At 32.6% G+C, this 18,461-nt stretch overlaps 1 long non-coding RNA gene across 1 annotated transcript; it reads left to right on the forward strand.

The window, feature by feature from the left end:
- Window positions 1-1,737: 1,737 nt before the first annotated feature.
- On the forward strand, window positions 1,738-11,445 carry LOC132937341 (uncharacterized). Its single transcript, XR_009663655.1, has 3 exons — window positions 1,738-2,159; window positions 2,866-2,979; window positions 11,145-11,445. It is a non-coding gene; the product is annotated as an uncharacterized LOC132937341 (long non-coding RNA).
- The last annotated feature ends 7,016 nt before the right edge of the window (window positions 11,446-18,461 follow it).

Below are 18,461 nucleotides of genomic sequence, written 5' to 3' on the forward strand. Positions count from 1 at the left end.
ATTAAATTTTCACTCTTTTTGATCCGATAAATACAATTTTATTGATATTTATAGAATAAAAAACTAAAAAAATGGAAACTGAAAATGTCCGTAAACCACTCAAAGCAAGTCAAAATATTTTGAAAATTGTATCATGTATACAAAATTCTAATACAAATATTCGGTGAAAAGTCCATGTATCTACGGTTATTTGTTTTAGAGTTACACCTAAAACCAAAATTGGTTTGGTCGAAAACCAATAATATGAAAAATTACCGTTTTTCCTTAATTTTTGTTTTGTTTTTCCCTGCGCTTTTAAAAACTATTGAGAATTTAAAATGTTTACCTACCGGTTGCACCAACTATATATTCACTTTCCCATCGAACAAGATACTGTTGAAGAAACTTTAAGCAGTTTTACTACCCCAAACGGTGATGACAGACAAAAAAACACATCATTGTAAAATCAATAAATTCATCGCGCCGCTCAGAATCTAATATAGTATAGGTATCATGGATAAACCAACGATTACTACTTACCTATGTTATTTGGCTTCTAAACATGAATGCATTTGTTGAAAAAAGTGATTCAAAACTTAATTTATCAAATTATTTACTTTAGACAACAAATTATATTTTTTACAGCAACTATTCCAATTTTTAATTTTTTAATTTTTTTAAAAAAATTACGCTTTTAAGAAGAAAAATATGTAAATATTTTAACAATAATGTTTTAATACAAATGTGTTTCAATTATTTATATTAAAAAGTTGTATTTATATTATAATATCTTGGAAACTTCAAAAGTTTAGCATTATTATTATTTTAAATTTTAACTTATGTTGGTGCAAAGATCTAACTGTTAAGAATAAAATTATAATTTTCTAGTAATTTATCAATTTTGCAAAGTAGATTTACCTATTGACTTAAATTATAAATTAAAAATTATAACTTTTTGACTAGGTATAAATATTAAAATAAATAACATTTTATTATTAATAAACATATGTATTTATAACATTTATAAAATTACAAAAATGTCTAGTTCAATAAAGTTACATAGAATATCTCAGTTTTGATTAATACTTATAGATAAAATAAAAAAATTATAATTATTCAAAATTTGATGGTAACTTTTTTGAATTAAAAATGTTTGTAATATTTTAAAAATATATAAAAACTTATTCACGAGTTTGGTGCAATAATGCTTTACAGAAGGGTCTCTGAATTTCGAGTGAAAAAAATAGTGGAAATTCTGTTGCTTTTACGTAATCCCCACAATTATTGTTGTCATACAAATACATTTGGAAGATCCCATGTATAAGTATATTATTAGTGTGTATTGCATCTCCTCTGATTATTCTATATTTTAGTATGTTTAGTACAACTGCAATAGATTTTCACTAGATTTAATACCATAATCGAAATTCCAAGTTCACTGCAATTTGCTGGCTAAGTCCTATGTAGTTGAATCACTCAACTCACAAGAACTGCAAGTAAGGACTGCAGCTACAACTGGCATATCAACCGATAACGCTAAAAACATGCACCGCTATCGACGTAAACCTGCGTATGGTCACCATATAGCGGACCAACTTTATATGGACCACCGCGGACAAGTAGTTAATTTTTTTGTTGGTAAAGTAAATAAGGTTTTCAATCATTTTCATTTGATTTATTAATATTTTCCCTTCACTCTCTTTGGATAAACGTGTAGCTATATAACATTTTGATTTTCTCGGAAATTTTTCTAAACACCTAAAGTGGCCCTCAAATAATATTAATTGGTCATAAGCCCTGCCCTATGCCCATATATGTAAGTATATTGTTATGTATAATTTTTGGATCTGTTGCACGCGTTGTTTGTGTAAAAACGACGATGGTGATGGCGTTCTCGGCAACCACGGATACGTCGTGTATAATATATAATGTATTTTAACGTTGTATAGTTATTTAGGTGCGCGCAAGAGAGAGCGAGGGCGTCCGGCACGGTGTCCCGGTCACTGACCGACACGGCGGCGGTCGCCACTGCCGCCGCCACGGCAGCGTCAGCAAGCAGCAGCGGCAACTGCAGCAGTGGCTTTCACCAACGTGAACATATAGCTGCAACAGCATCTGCATCGCCATCCACGAACGTGGCTTGTGTGTGATTACGAATACAATAAACGCACATATTATAGGTACATAATATTATTATATATTATTCTTAAATATTGTTATCGTCGAGCGCGGACGCGTCAACTGCAATTTCGAAAAAAAAGAAAAAACGCGACGGCACGCATAAAAACCGATACGAAGACGCGGACTGTTCTCCGGCCGATGGCTCGGCGGCGGCGGCGTCCTATATAATATTATTATGACCCGCGCGCCGCAATAATAATATAACGCGACGTGTATATTATAACGCGGTACGACAGAGTCGACAGCGCGTTATAATAATAAAATGCATTGCAAAACGTCATGACGTGTTCACAGCGATGGGATTAAACGGAGTGAATATAATAATATAATATGGATGTTCCCCGATTGGGCCCTAGCCTGTGTGGGCCCCTGGAGTTGGCCCCTAAACATTTTTTTTAACTACTTTAAAAAACTGAACGGAAAATGATTAGATATAATTCTCTGCGGGTACGACGAGTGTATGATAGATCGACTGTGGCTTGTGGGCTAATATAAGCCATTGATTATAAATACTAGTGTATTTATAATCAATGTTATAAGTAATCAACTAATAATAAGTAATAAGTAATAACCGCATCTAAAACGCGTACCCGCATAATATTGATCATCTACATATTGTATTAATTCTCAATGCATAATAATATAATATCGTATTATCGTCTATGTGATTGTATAAATATTACAAATTACGGTTGATATTTACAGCGAGAACAGAGAGCAGGGAGACTGAGAGAGGCTACCCAAGCTTATACAACCAAATAGTATTTATACATTTTTAGATTCTGAGCGGCGCGATGAATGTATTAATTTTACAATGATGTAAGTATGTTTTTTCATGTATCTGAACACGATTTATATAAGAAAAAATACTTTGATATTCAACTTTCGAGATGACTTCTTGAGACGAGTTGATCAAATTGATACTTTTGGAAGGTCAAAATTGATAATTCCCAGTACTTTTCAAAATAATTGGAAAAAAAACAATTTTTTTACAAAAAACTAGTTTTTGACTAAATTGATTTCCCTATTATATTGTATTTCAAAAACTAATAACTGTAGATACTTGAAATTTTCATAAATTTTTTGTATAAGCATTTTCTAAACATGGTGTAATTTTAAAAATGTTTGACTCTATTTAAGCTATTTATAAACATAATATGAAATTTTTCAAAAAATCTGATAACAATTATTTTTCTCATGACAAATTTCGTTAATTTATGTCAATTCACGAAAATTTTAAAACAAAAATGTATAAAAAGGTTATATGCATACCTAAATTTGGAAATTTAACACAATATCCACAATTATTGTTTTAAGAGTTTGAAGCTCACTCGTAAAATAACGATTTCTTCTCAAACGATTCCCTTATTTTATTGTAATTAATAAATATAATATAATTTTAGATTCTGACCAGACCGATGAATGTATTAATTTTACAATGATGTATGTTTTTTTATTTTATTTTTTTTGTGTGTCTGTCATCATCTTTTAGGACAGTAAAAATGCCTAGATTTTTTTCAACAGTATTTTTTCTTATAGGAAATTTAATCTATTTGGTACTAATTGTACTTTAGGAGGTCAAAATTAAAAAATTCGTTTTCTTTTCGAAAAGGACAGGGAAAAAGAAAAGAAATATTAAGGAAAAATGGGAATTTTTGGTGTAACTCTAAAACAAATGACTGCAAAATATGTAGATACATGAAATTTACACTGGTTGTTTATATTAGTTTTTCTATACACCATAAAATTTTTAATTTGTTTTAAACTGTTTATACGGACATTTTCAGGCAACAATATTTTGAGTTTTTTTTTCTATGAATCTCAATAAAATGTTGTTTATCGGGTCAAAAAGCGTGAAAATTTAATACGAGGCTCCCGATATATTTTTACAATAGTAGTTACAAAATATTAAAAGTACACATGCACAAATTATATTTAAAAGTATTTAAAGTTCAAATTTTGACAAAAAGCGTAAAAGTCGCGAAAATTTGCAAATTATTTCGAATTAGAAATTCATAAAAAATTTTCTCAATTTAAATCTAAGATTTTAAAATGTAATACAAGATTCTTTATAAGATTATCTACCTTTATCAAAAAATAAATGTCTTTTAGAAAGTCAAATTAAATTTTTATAAGCGTTGAAGTTCAAATTTTTACAACATTAGATATTCATTTGATTTCTCATGTAACGATTTTCTTATTGTGTTATAGTAATTCGAAAATGAATAACCGTAGACACTTGAGATTTATATCACATGTTTATTTTATCAATTCCTATACTTGATAAAATTTTCAAAATATTTTGACTTGTTTTGAGTCGTTAACAAACAATTTAAAATATCAATTTTTTAGTTTTTTTTTCTATAAATATCAATAAAATGCTATTTTTTGGGCCAAAATAAGTGTCAAAATTTAATACAAGGCTCCTGATATATTGCTTAAATAGAAGTTGAAACATATTAAAAATACATAAGTAGGCATAATTTTTTTTTATAAGCATTTAAAGTTCGATTTTTGACAACATTTATCAAATTTAATTTAAAAAAGGTGGGCAAGTGGGTGTCGCTCTGTTGTACAGTTATTTACAAGTGATTCACTGATGATGTTAAATTTGAATACAATGATATAATATCATTGTAAAAGAAAAATAATTCTGAACAAAAACGGTCAGTCAGTCTATGATATTACTAAGTATATATTTTGATGATATTATTGTGAATAAAGTAATTTATATAATATTATAACCTGTTTACGTGGAATCTTGTTTTAAATTTTCAATCCTTAGATATAAAAGTTGAACATTTTATAAATGTTTAACTACAAAATAATTATTAAATTTTATATTTGATAAATTTTGTCAAAATATGAACTTTAAATGCATATAAAAAAAAATTGTGCCTATGTATTTTTAATATGTTACAACTACTATTGTACAATATATCAAGAGCCTTCTATATAATTTTCAAGCTTTTTTACCCTAAAAATAACATTTTTTTAATATTTATAGAATAAAAAACTAAAAAAATTGTATCGTGTATATGAAATGCTAGTATAAACATTCAGTGAATAGTTCATGTACCTACGGTCATTTGTTTTAAAGTTACACCAAAAACCAAAATCGATTTTGTCGCGTTTTTTCTTAATTTTTCTTTTTTTTTTCACGGCAATTTCGACACCCCAAAGTACCAACTAGAATCACTTTCCTATCAGAAAAGATATTGCTGAAGAAAATCTAAGCACTTTAACTGTACTAAATGCGTTGACAGACACAAAAACAAAAAACACATCATTGTAAATTGAATACATTCATCGCTCCGCTCAGAACCTAAATTTATTTTGTAGTCAAAAATTTATAAAATGTTCAAATTTTTTAGCTAAGGATTTAAAACTTATAACAAGGTTCCACCTAAGTAGGTTATTCTGTAACCAAAAAATCTCAAAAATATGAAAACACAGTATTTTTTATAGTTATTTAATATTTTATATTCAAATAATGTTTAGGATATTACATAGTAGGTACTTAACTAAGAATAACGATTTTAGTTATTTTGTTGTAATTTTATAATATTAATTCAACTTACCGGCTATACCGGCAAAGCCACCCCTAAAAATTATTTTTTACAAGCAAAACATCTCAAAAATATAAAAACGCAGTTTTTTATAGTTATTTTATGTTCAAATGTTTAGGAAATTACATATTGCATATCTAAGAATAATGAATTTAGTTATTTTGTTGTAATTTTATAATATTAAATCAACTTACTGGCTACACCGGTGGAAGCCCCACTCAAAAAATATTTTTTACATTAAATATAATATATTATAGCATATATTGTCACAAATATAGTAGACGTTAGATACCTACACATAAATAGTTCAATTAGTACGTGATAAGGACGCACGTATACGTAAGTGTAAAAATTGTTTACTTGAGAGTAAGGAAAGTAAGAACATTTTTAAGCCCCCCCAAACCAAAATCTTGGGTGCGTGCCTGATACCATCCATTATACAGTGACCCACTTGTAACCTATACTGTATAGTAGAGTGAAATCCATTTACCCACCTTTTTTCATACTTGAATTTTTCATAAAATGTTCATATTATCATTTTCTACACATGGTATAGTTTTCTAAATATTTAACTCATTTTGAGTTATTTATAGACATTTTCAATTTATAATTAAATATCGACGAAAAAATATTCGCTTGAAAATTAAAATACAAGGTTACTCATAAGTATGGAACCAAAAAATCTAAAAAGTATATTAATATTTCTTTTTTTCTTCTGACTAGTTCAAATCTGGACAAAATTAGATACATAAACGAAGATATTTTTCGTGGGGATTTTAAAATTGTACGTATATTATTTAATTATTATATTAATTATTTTATACACACAATTTCATTATGATATTTTCAAAACATTTAGATTAATTTTATACTATTGTCTATTTATACTACGAACCTATCACAGATTACCTAATATTACTCTATGGAACCTATTCACACCGTTCTAGGGTAAGTTACATAGGGTATTACATCAAAAGTTAATAACAATAATACATCACAATATGATATTATCAATATAATATTATACCATCGTAATAACTAAATATTAATAATATAATAAATGCAATGTTTTTGGTAAAAATTAATTCTACCTATACCGTAACACTCATAATAAATTAAATTACATTAATAGCAACATCAAAAAAACATGAAATTCACTGAATAATATATGCTGACTGCTGACATACCGTCTTCGATCAGAATCGTTTTCATACATACATTTACAGTGATTTACTCAATGACGAGATACACTCGACACCTACTGCAGGCAGGCGGTTACCTACTTTCCCCCTTTAAAACAATAAGTTTGTATTTGAATATAGTTTTCTAAAAGTTTTCTTTCGATATGAATATTTTACTTAAAATAAATAGCTTATAGGGTACACGTTTATTTTGAATTTTATAGACATAATTATTTTATATATATTTAACTCAAAAACGTTGCCCTAACGATTGTAATTTTTTATCAGGCCCTTTTCAATGCTTGTGGAAGGGGGGGGGCTTATTTCTTAAATCCGTACTGGATGTACGATTTTCTCAATTATAACAACACATTCATCAACAAGACATCAACCATCAGTCGGATCACTATAATAATATTGCTATAATTGGCGCAGACCGCGGGCAAGCGTCGCGTCGTCCGTCGTGTTTACGTGCCGCGTACATCAAACGGGTCGCCGAGCCTACATGGGACATCGAATGGCCGTGGAGTCAGACCCAGTCTCGGGGTTAGCTGCTCTGCTCCGCATGCAGTTTCTGTTGCAGCAGGGACGGTCTCTCGCATACCACCGAAACCGGCGGTGCAGCCGTTTCGGCGCGGAGAGACTGGGCTACACAGTGGTATATACTGACGGAGTGACGGTGAGATGATGGACAGAGACGGAGTTTGGAAGAGTGAGCGAGCGAGCGATGGAGTGAGTGAGAATAACAACCAGCGAGCAGCCGGAGCCAGAGCAACACACTTCGGGTACGCCGCCCCCGAACGATGTACCCACCCGAGGCGGCGGTGGCGGCAGCGGCGGAGCGGCTATATAATATAACAGCGGCGGCGTCCTACAGCCCGTAAACGGTACCACCGCCCTCCGCAGCCGACTTTAACGCACATAATATATATACTTATGTATGGGTGTGTGAGTGTATATATATATATGTATATGCATGTATATAATATACAATATATATATGCAGCTCGTGCGTTAGGGCCCTACGGTCCTATATAGCCCCCCACCCGCCCGCCAACCAACAGTAACTGCGTGGCAGCTGCACCACCGCGCGTCCCACTACGACGCTGCTCCACCACACAACGCTATACATAAAGCAACTATGGCGGTGCGCGCGGTGGTGGAAGTGATGGTGTTGCTGTGGTGGTGGAGAGGCGGGGGACTGTGAACGGCGCGCACCGGCGGCGCTGTTATAGTAGTTTACTACTACTACACGCACGCCGTACCACTACAACTACCATACATACGTCGGCGGTGAGGAGGCGGTTGGAGGGTGAAAAGAGACGGGTCGAGAGGTGGCGTGCGAGCGAGACGGAAATCGCAATGGCGAACGGGTGAGTGGCGGTCGAGTGGTAGTATGGTCTGGGTATATCAGTGAACGGCGGGCGGGCAGCGGTGGCGACGAGAGAGACCGTGGGGCGCGCGCGTGGGGGAGAAAGAGAGCCATAACGGAAGAGGTGAGAGGGTCGGACGATGGTGAGACGGCAACGGTGCGAGTGAGAGCGGGTGCGAGTGAGAGGGATCGAGTGAACCGGTGACGGGAGTCCGAATGAGCGAGACGGAGAGAAACGACCGTGTGTTGTACTACTACTACTACGGTACGACGACGATCCGCCGCCGCCGTTCAAACTATCGCCGTCGCACGGTTTCCAACGGCGTACTCGGCCACGATGCACAAAGCAATAGTAGAAGTAGTAGTGGTTGCCGCCGCCGCGTACTAGTAAAATATTATTATTATTAAAGCAGTGCAGCCAACACCCGAATGCGCGCGCGTATAAAACCATAAACGCGGCCACGAGCGCTCGGCCCACAGGACGCCGCTTGACGGTCTTGATGATGTATCCTCTCGCCGTAGCACCACCACTCACTGTTGCTGTTGTTGCTCTGCTGCGGCGGCGACGATAATTTTTAAACCGTACAGGGCACAGGCCACGACCGTACGCCAACCAACACGTCTTCAACCGAAAATTCCCATTTTTTTTTTTGTTCTCTCCTCTTTTGACCTATAATATCCGTTTGGGGCTATCGGACCGATAACGACTCATTAATGTAAACGTTGTGGCCCCAAACGTACAGTAATAGTAATAATATTATAGTATTCACATCCAAAGATAACGCACAGCGATTATTAGGCGAATTAGGCACATCCATTATTTAAGACGGTGGAATAGGGAAAAAAATAAATTTGAATTACCTACACCACAGTACCCACACTTGGGTGGTCGTCGAGGATCGGTGTCGACATTACGACGCCATCGCGTTATTTCAATGCATTATACTATTTTCTTAAGGATTTAAATATTTTTTCGGATATCTACGAATATTATTTTTATTATTATTATTATTTATCTCACGAACACGAATTTTGTTATACGTAATCATCTGCCTAAATAAATTGATCGCAGCACTGCACCGTCGCAGTCGCTACGTAAAATGCGATTAATTACCGAATTCGGAATTAGTTAGTTACGTCCCAAAATCCATTTATGATGTAAATTGCAGCCCCGGGGGTTTTTTTTGTGGAAGTCTGTACAAAGCATGTATTTTACATAATGTGGTTTTTTTTAGTTACTTAAGTTTGTTATCATTTTTTCTAGTAAAATAAACGTACCAAAACTTATAAAACGCCTATAAAAAATACCTCGTTCTTATAAATTGTATTACTTTTTTTTTTTCATAATAATTACATTAAGTTGTTGCTAGTTACTATTTGTTGTCTGTAAATGAGTGAATGACAAAAAAATTTTTGTGAAATTTACTATAAGGCGTTTCTGACGAAATTTATTTAGGTTAGTCGGTTGTAATAAAAAAAAACGAAATAATTTTGTAGAGACTTGACCGATTTTAGTTGATCTTAAACCAATCTGTTTAAGATAACTGAATATAAATTTCAAAAATATTCTAACCACTTTTGAACCAAATATAGAATTTTAAATAATATATAGAACATTTTCTATGAATTGTACTGTTAATATTGTTATAAGTGTACTGTACAATGTAAATTTTATTTTATTTTTAGGTCTAAATAATAGAAATTATAATACGATGTTAGCTTATTATTCTACATTATATTATATAACTGAAAGTCGTACATTTATGTTTCAAATACGACAACCGGGCAACATTATCATGTTTCTACAATTATTTTAAAATTTTAAAATAAATACAATTTACAGTTTATAGCTTGTACTTTGTACAAGTATTACTATTATAATATTACTATTAATAACATCTGAAAATGCAACATAAAGTAGTAATATATTATATATTATGATAAGACGTGATAACCAATAGTATATACATTTATACATATTACATTATACGTACTACAGATTACAACTACTATACAGATTACAAGCTGTAACAAAAAGTACCGACAGATGCAAATTACTATCTATAAGTAATAACTTTAGTTCTTATCAATTTTTAAGATTATATATTGAGAGATTATTTTTATAATAGGTTAGGATAAGATTGTTAATTATGTAATAAAAAATATATTTAATATTTTTAATATTTTTAAGGACAAAAGGTATTACATCAGCTATTTCTGTTACATCATGTATATCAAATAATAAATTATTTAAATTGTCTGTCCTTTGAAATCCTTACTCGGTTAATTCATATTATATCAATATGAGTAAACTAAAAATGTTTAAACTTAAATGTCTACCGACTATTAGCAGCTAGCACAGACTTGCACAGTAAATATCACGTTAATAAAATAATTATTGTTTCGAGTGCAGTAATTTATAGCATCAGAATTTGTTCTTATAGTTCGCACCACTATCTTGCATCAATGTAAGCGAAGTAAAATGAGTTTCTAACACCCGGTATCCATCTATATCTTGCAAGTGTGCCTGCAGGATAAAATCCCACTCGGGGCAAGATGAAAATTACTTAAAAATTATAATTTATAATCTAATATTAGTTATAGTGATATTGATATACAAGTAGGTACATGCAGTTCATAATTTCCAAGGGGGTAAAGGGGCCATTTCCCCCCTCCAGCTCCCTTCTGGCGCCCCTGTGACTATATCCTGTCTAAATTATAATATATATGTCTACGTAACTATACGTAAGTCACTGCATTTTTTAATTTTTTGTTCTCACGTTTATAGTTTGAGGTGTCAAAAATGGAAAGAAATTAAAACTGCAAGCTGTATCACATAATCCAAATATTTCATGTTTTCAGACATAATTTCAAGGTATCCCTGCAACAAATTTGGACGAAAATTACAAATCTTGCAAAATGTGTATATATTGATCGAATTGTACACAAAAACTACAAAATCACGGTATTTTAAAAGCTACATTGGTATTGGAGGTTATATAATAAATAATTATATATATTTTTTATTTTTGAGTAGTGAGATCCTAACAAAAGTTTTATGTAACTTCTATATAATATATGGTATTAGAAAATGGACCTCATAATATAAGTATCTTGTCATATCCATCGGTTTGTTAATGTATATTTACTGGTAATTGTTAAGCTGCATTAATTTTATATTGGTAGTTTTAATAAAAAATAAAAAATAAAAATATCATTATAATAGTATTCTCTTAAACATTTTTATTAGAAAATGTTGTTAATTTTTTAAGAAAATGAAATATAATATACAATGAAAAAACTGTGTTTTGAATAAAATGTTTTTTTTTTGTTTGACGATTTTGTTTTGAGGTTCAAATATAGATTTGTAAACATGAAAAGAATCTTTTTATTTTTAAACTTATTATTAGTAGATACATGTATAATTTATTTTTGTACTTATTTAGGCACAATGAGTTGAATGATTTAAATATGAAACTTCAGTTCAAATGTATTTTTAGTTCTATTATGTTTGATTTAAAGTAAATTAACATAATATTATGTATTAAGTTATAATGCATGTTTTTTCCATTTTATAATGAAACACTTTAAAAAAAATGTTTAAACGAACATTTAAATTCTTTTTAGAAAATTGTTTTAAACATTTTAAGTTTGATTTTAATTTATTTTCCAAAGCGAAGCAATTGAATAATTTGGTTTTACGATGATGCGTAATTAATTAATTTTTGTGTATTTCATAACCTTTTAGAGTAGCTTCAATCTTCAAACATGGTTTCTGGTAGCAAATTGGATTGTTTTTACTTTGTGAGGACGAAAGTAAATATTCCCAGTACCTTTCAAAATTATCGAGAAAAACCAAACGGGAATATATTTTACATAACACCAGTTTTCAAGAAAATCGATTTTATTTTTTTGTTGGAATACAAATATTAATAACCTCAAAGACTTAAAATGTTCACCAAATATTGTAATTAATATTTTCTAGTTATTATATAACATTGAAAATATTTTGGTTCTTTTTAAGCAATATTTATCGATATTTGGCATTTTAAATTTTGTTTCTAGGTTAAATAGCTTGAAAATCCAGTGTATATGGATCCTCATAAATTGTTCTTATTATATAAATTTAAAATATCGAAAATACATAGGCACCTGACACTATAGAGTTTTAAGTTAAACAAAATCATGAATATATTATCAAATTATTTTATAGTGACAAATTACACCAAAATTACGATTTTAAAACTAATTATTGAAGAAGTTCTTCATGCGTTGTTCATAAGTCTCGCTTTTTGGGATTAAAAAAAATAAAACGTAAAAATTCATCATTTTTTTTATGAACATTTGAAAATCAAATTTTCAAATATTTTGATATTGGTATGAAGAATAACAAAAATTGTTAGTTTCTTATAATTGAAAAATAATTTTTTTAGAAACTTAAAACATTCTAATACAACTAAAATGATTTTAGTAATTTTGAGTCATTATTTTTACACAATGAAAATTTCAAAAATTTTAAATTAACTTTACCTATATTTAACCTTATAGGATTTAAATTTTAAATTTATAGTGTTTTTTCTATAAATATTATTTTCCTTTGTCAAAAAAGTTAAAAATTACTTATATATTTATATGCAAGATTCTTTGAAAGTTATTTTTTTAAAAATCTAAAATTCTTATCCACACATTTTTTGTAATCGTTTGCAGTTATTTTAGAAATTAGTTATAAGAGAAAATTACCAAAAAATATTAATTGTATGTAGACTTGAAACTATTAGACATTCCGTACATTATTTTTTTCTATTAAGTACAATATACGATATACTTATGAAGACATTTCTTTTTTAAATATTTAAAATAGTAATCTCATTACACCATGCGCCTATATTAATTTATCGTTCTACAATAAATCGGTATTTACTTATAAGTTACAACAATAATACATAATAAAATATGATATATTAAAATAGGTTATAGTAATAAGTAGTTGTTAATTATTGTTATATGGTAAACACGATGTTATTAGCAACAATTATTTCAATTGTATTTACTAATAAAAATATACATAAATTATAAAATATCCTTAGAAATAGAGGAACTAGGAGTTGTTCACGTTTTTCTTATGTGCAATGATAATGATTGATTATTTATAATTTATCATTGAATTAAATTTGAACCCATCCATTACATTATTGACCTACTCAATGACGGGATACACTCCAAATCTACTATACAGCACTACAGCAGTGTGATTTCTTCGGTTTTTTTAAATGTATTCTTTTTTTAACGTTATTTTGTTTAATGTAATTTTTCATTGGTTGTACAATAACCGTCAATTTTCGTAAATTATTTTCAAAAAATTTAAAAATATTCTAAAACTATATATTATCATTTTTGTTTACAATATTAAAATTAATTTTACAGCAATATTAGAACAATTAATTAGAAAATTTTGAAAAATCCAAAACAAATTTATTTATTGTATTTTTAAAAAGAATTTCACAAGCTCTATATAATGAGACTGTACATCCAAAATAATATAATCTAATGAATAATGATAAACTATAATGAACAAGCAGCACTCAAAATATTTTTTCGAATACGGTTGCTTTCAAATTGTATAATAATAATTGTTTTACAACCACAGTCTACACTCCACAGTACACTATCTAGAACCGAATTGAGCGAACCGAGACGAGTGGCCGACAACTCCCAGTCTCGGTATCTGGGCCGCTTTTTTCATATTTAATAATTTATTATAATTTATAAGTAATGATTATTCATCGTAATTAAAATAATATTTAATTTAATTAATACAATTGTTGTATTATATTCCTTACGATAAAATAATAATATTAAAATAACACACATCGGTTTGTTATAATATATATTATAAGGATAGCGCACATGTATAATATTACGTTATTACCAATCTTAATATATACGGCAATAGCGACTGCGGCGTATTACCATCGAATGTCCTCGGACAAACCAACAGTTTTAATTAACAAGCCCTCGGAAACGACAATGGTTTTTACGTTCAGACTTCCAATGTCTTTATTCGATGCGCAGTTAGTGGCCAGTAGGAGGAGGTACACATGTACAAACTCATTTTATATGAAAATGTATAAAACGGCGATTCGGGTAAAAATCGTTCGCGTTTTCCACATTTTCATTTCTCGTATACCCGTGCCGCTCTCGATACGGCGCGCACGATGATATTGGAACGAAACGAGCGGCGTGATATTTATATAATATAGAACGTTCTACGCCGCTCTCTTTGCCGCGTACCATAGCGGAACGTCGTCGTCGTTGTCGTAAATAACGAAGCGGATGGCAGCGGCGGCGTTTCTAATGCAGCTGATAATAATAATATTGCGGGTAAATTGTGTAAGAAAAATGAAGTATTCTCAGAACTCAAACTTCGCGATTTAAAGACGATTTACCTACATTTATTGTATGCGATTGCGGTCGATCGTCGTCGTGTATCGAGACTATTTAAGAGGAAAATATTCGATTGAAAATATTGTACAACCGATTCCGGAGGAAGTAACGACTGCGATCGAAATTGTAATAAGTTTATCGATACACACATGATATTATGGATATTATTATTACTACAACAGTGTCGTGGACATCATACCACCCACCGCTATGTTCATAAAACGTACATACTAGGTAATAATTAAGTATTAACATAATAGACGTCGAAGGTGAATTTTTTTTGCTTTAACTCCCACCTATCGGCACATTCAGGACCGAAGTTGAAAGTTGCCCTGTGTACGTAAAATGGCTACTCATTGGAAACATCAAATTATAAAATATTTAAATGTACTTTGCTGATTATAGAACCTTATAGACGTACACGTATTAAATAGAAGTATGAAAATTAAAAAAAAACCCAGTGATTATTGTTGTTGTTATTTGTTGGTCACAACAATATGGCATCATGCACGGTGCACGATAAAAACGTACATAATATACTTCGCTTTGCGCGACACGATTGGACCTACTGACGATTAAACGATGGCTTATCGGTGGGAAATTGGGCGGGAAAAACTATCAGTATTGTCCGATATTTCCGCAGGGCATGGCGTCGGGAAATTCCGGCGGCGATTGCGATCTTGAGCACGCGGGTCGTCGCGTATAGACGAGGGGGCGCCGCGGCCGGGTGGTTATTCAAACTTATTATTTGTTATGTGCGTCACATGAGAGACGTACGCGGCTGATGACTCATGCGTTTTCCTCGCGACAGATTTTGTGGCGTTCGTGCCCGACCCGCGAGGGTGAGCCATAATTCGCGGACGCAGCGGCGAAACCGTTCACCCGCGGTGATCCGTCACCCTCATTTCCAGCGCTGATTATTCTCGTTTTTGCGCCCGCGATAATAATGCAATATAATATATTATTATATTATCATAATAAAAGACTTTTCATTTTTCTACAGGAAAACTGTACGAAAACGTTAACTTTTCCCGTTTCTGAGGCGCAACCGATTCAGCACATCGTGTATTCTGTACATTATATAATAATATTACGGTATCATAATATCAAAATATTTTAATAATATTATGTACGACCGAAACGCGTTGGTCGCGTACGATATCGCAACGCGCAAGGTGGAGCTAGAGACTCTCGCCATATGTAATATATTATTATTATTATGTAGTTTTTCGAATCCGTCGAAAAATGTGTTAATCGCGCGCTTTTTTTTTCTCTCTTAATAACAAATTCCGAAGGGCATCGCAGCCGCGCCGCGTCCAGCACCAATGCCGCGGCGACCGCCACGCTCACGAGTTTACGTGCATAATATGCGCGTTATTATTACGGACATTCCGTGTCGGGCTCGCGCGTGTGTGCGTACGCCGTGCGGTGTGCGCGCGCACCACCGACGAAGGCAGCGGCGGCGGCAGCACCGACGACTAATACGCAGCGACGGTGGTAATGGTATGGTATAATACCGAGGACTCGTTTTGGTCGTACGCCGCCGCCGCCAGTCGGTCGGCCACCGCCGCTACCCTCCCGCCCGCAAGCCCATCACGGCTTTGTACATTGCCACAGCGGACGCCGCTTTGCAATCGGTGGCGGCGGCAATGACGGCGGCGGCAACGAATGCTGCGACTGTATACGACTACGGCGACGACGACGACGATGGCGGCGGCGGCGAACGCCGTTTTTACAAAACAACCAGCTATATTATAATATGGTCGGCGGCCTTCCCGCGCCGCCCGTACGCCAACGCCGCTGCCGCCGCCGCTCTACACACAACAACACTACCGACAGTGTTGCCGACACCGACCTCTCTCGTCGTCGCTGGCTTACAAGCTTTAATAATAATAATAATGAGAAGAAGAAGAACATTATTATGATAATGACGACGACGACGACGACGACGACGACGTAGTCCTTAAATAAAATAAATATATATTATTATTCGTAGGAATATCATTCGTCTCTTTTTATTTTAATTTTTTAAGAATTTTTAGTAAAAATTCGAACGGCGTAATAAATAACGCGCTGCGAAAAAAATTGTTTCGTAATACATGTACATACATGCAAGCGCGACTATACGCGTACGCACTCGTTTATTTTACATAACTTTATTATATTATCATTATGTGCATATTTATATATAATAATATATAATATGAATACATGTGCAACGCGTACGTCATATAATATAATATTATAATAATTGTTGTTCGGTTGTAAAGGTGATTGGGATCGGTACATAATGGCGATGGAAAAAATATGTGTAACGTTATGGGAACAAAGTACGCGCGATAGTAATAATAATAATAGTTACAGTAATGATAATAAAAATGAAAACTGAATAGAAAAACGAAAAAACGTTTTCGCGCGAAAGATAACAACGTGCAGAGTGTGTCGCAGGTCTCGCAGAATATTTAATCACATTATCAAACGCGATAAATCCTGTCGGGATTCGTTTGGACTAGGTTGAAAATGAGGGCGATGATATTTTTTTGAAAATAAGCGGGCTTTTCACGAACAGTAGAGAGACATAATAGTATTACTATAACTATTATTATCTCGTCACTACAACCACGGCGCACCTAACGGCAGGCCTCATTGCCAGCAGTGCAGGCAACTAGTAATGTGCGCTAGCGCGCGTGCGTGTGTGAGTGTTAGTGTGTATATGCATGTGAATTTGTGTGCGTGTGTGTGTGTGTGTGAATTAAAAAATGCAGTAAACCGACACACAAAATCCCCGCCGTCGTCTGCTTGTCCTTATTTTGTACACGACGACGACGACGACGTAAATACACATTATACATATCTTTCGGCGGCAAACTCGACTTATTATCAGTGACACTAAAAAAAAAACCACGGTACACTCCGACCTACTACGCTGTTGATCCTGTAAAATCGTAAACAAAACGAAATTGATAGTATATCCTAGTTTTGTTTTAAAAATCGGTGTCAAGACAAAAATTGTCACGCCACTCTATGCTAGGTTATGCTATTGTATTACAATAGAGACCACGGCTCGTGTAAGGCCATGGGAAAAATGATAAAACGTAGAAAGATAAAAATTAATTTCTAGCGCGCGCACTCGTGTATACAATAATAATAATGATAATAATTGTTATCATTATAGCGACATAATAATACAAAATATTACATGTTTTTTTTAATTTTTTACGTATCGGTCATAGGACTCTTGTTTCCGCTTTGTCGGTTATTTTAATTTCCACGGAAACAATAACGTGCAAAAAATATATGTGTTATATTTTATTCTACAGAACCTAGCTGGGACGTTTACAGAAAACCATTTCGGTTCAGTAAATAATGACTTTTTTCGTGAATATATTTGTGTATCTATTTGCGCCGACCTTTGAGTTTATTTTTGTCTTCTGAATATGAAACAATTAAAAATACACTTTTACGTTTGGGACTTCGGGTTATAACGTCTTCTCCTTAAGTGATAAAACATAATCGGTGTGAATTTCTTTTACCGATTTTCTTATGTACTACAGGTAATACGTGTAGGTATGCATTTTTAGTCATATTGTGATTATGTTATTTTAATATTTTAAAACATTTAAACATGGCCACCTAGAAATTATATTTTATCTCGTGTGTGGCGCATGTTTTAATGTATAGTTTAGTCGTCGACGAAGTAACCGAAGGCTGTTGCGGAGATTCTTCGTGGTGCAT

Source organism: Metopolophium dirhodum, chromosome 1 (genome assembly GCF_019925205.1).
Source record: "Metopolophium dirhodum isolate CAU chromosome 1, ASM1992520v1, whole genome shotgun sequence".
In the NCBI taxonomy this organism is placed as follows: Eukaryota; Metazoa; Arthropoda; class Insecta; order Hemiptera; family Aphididae; genus Metopolophium; species Metopolophium dirhodum.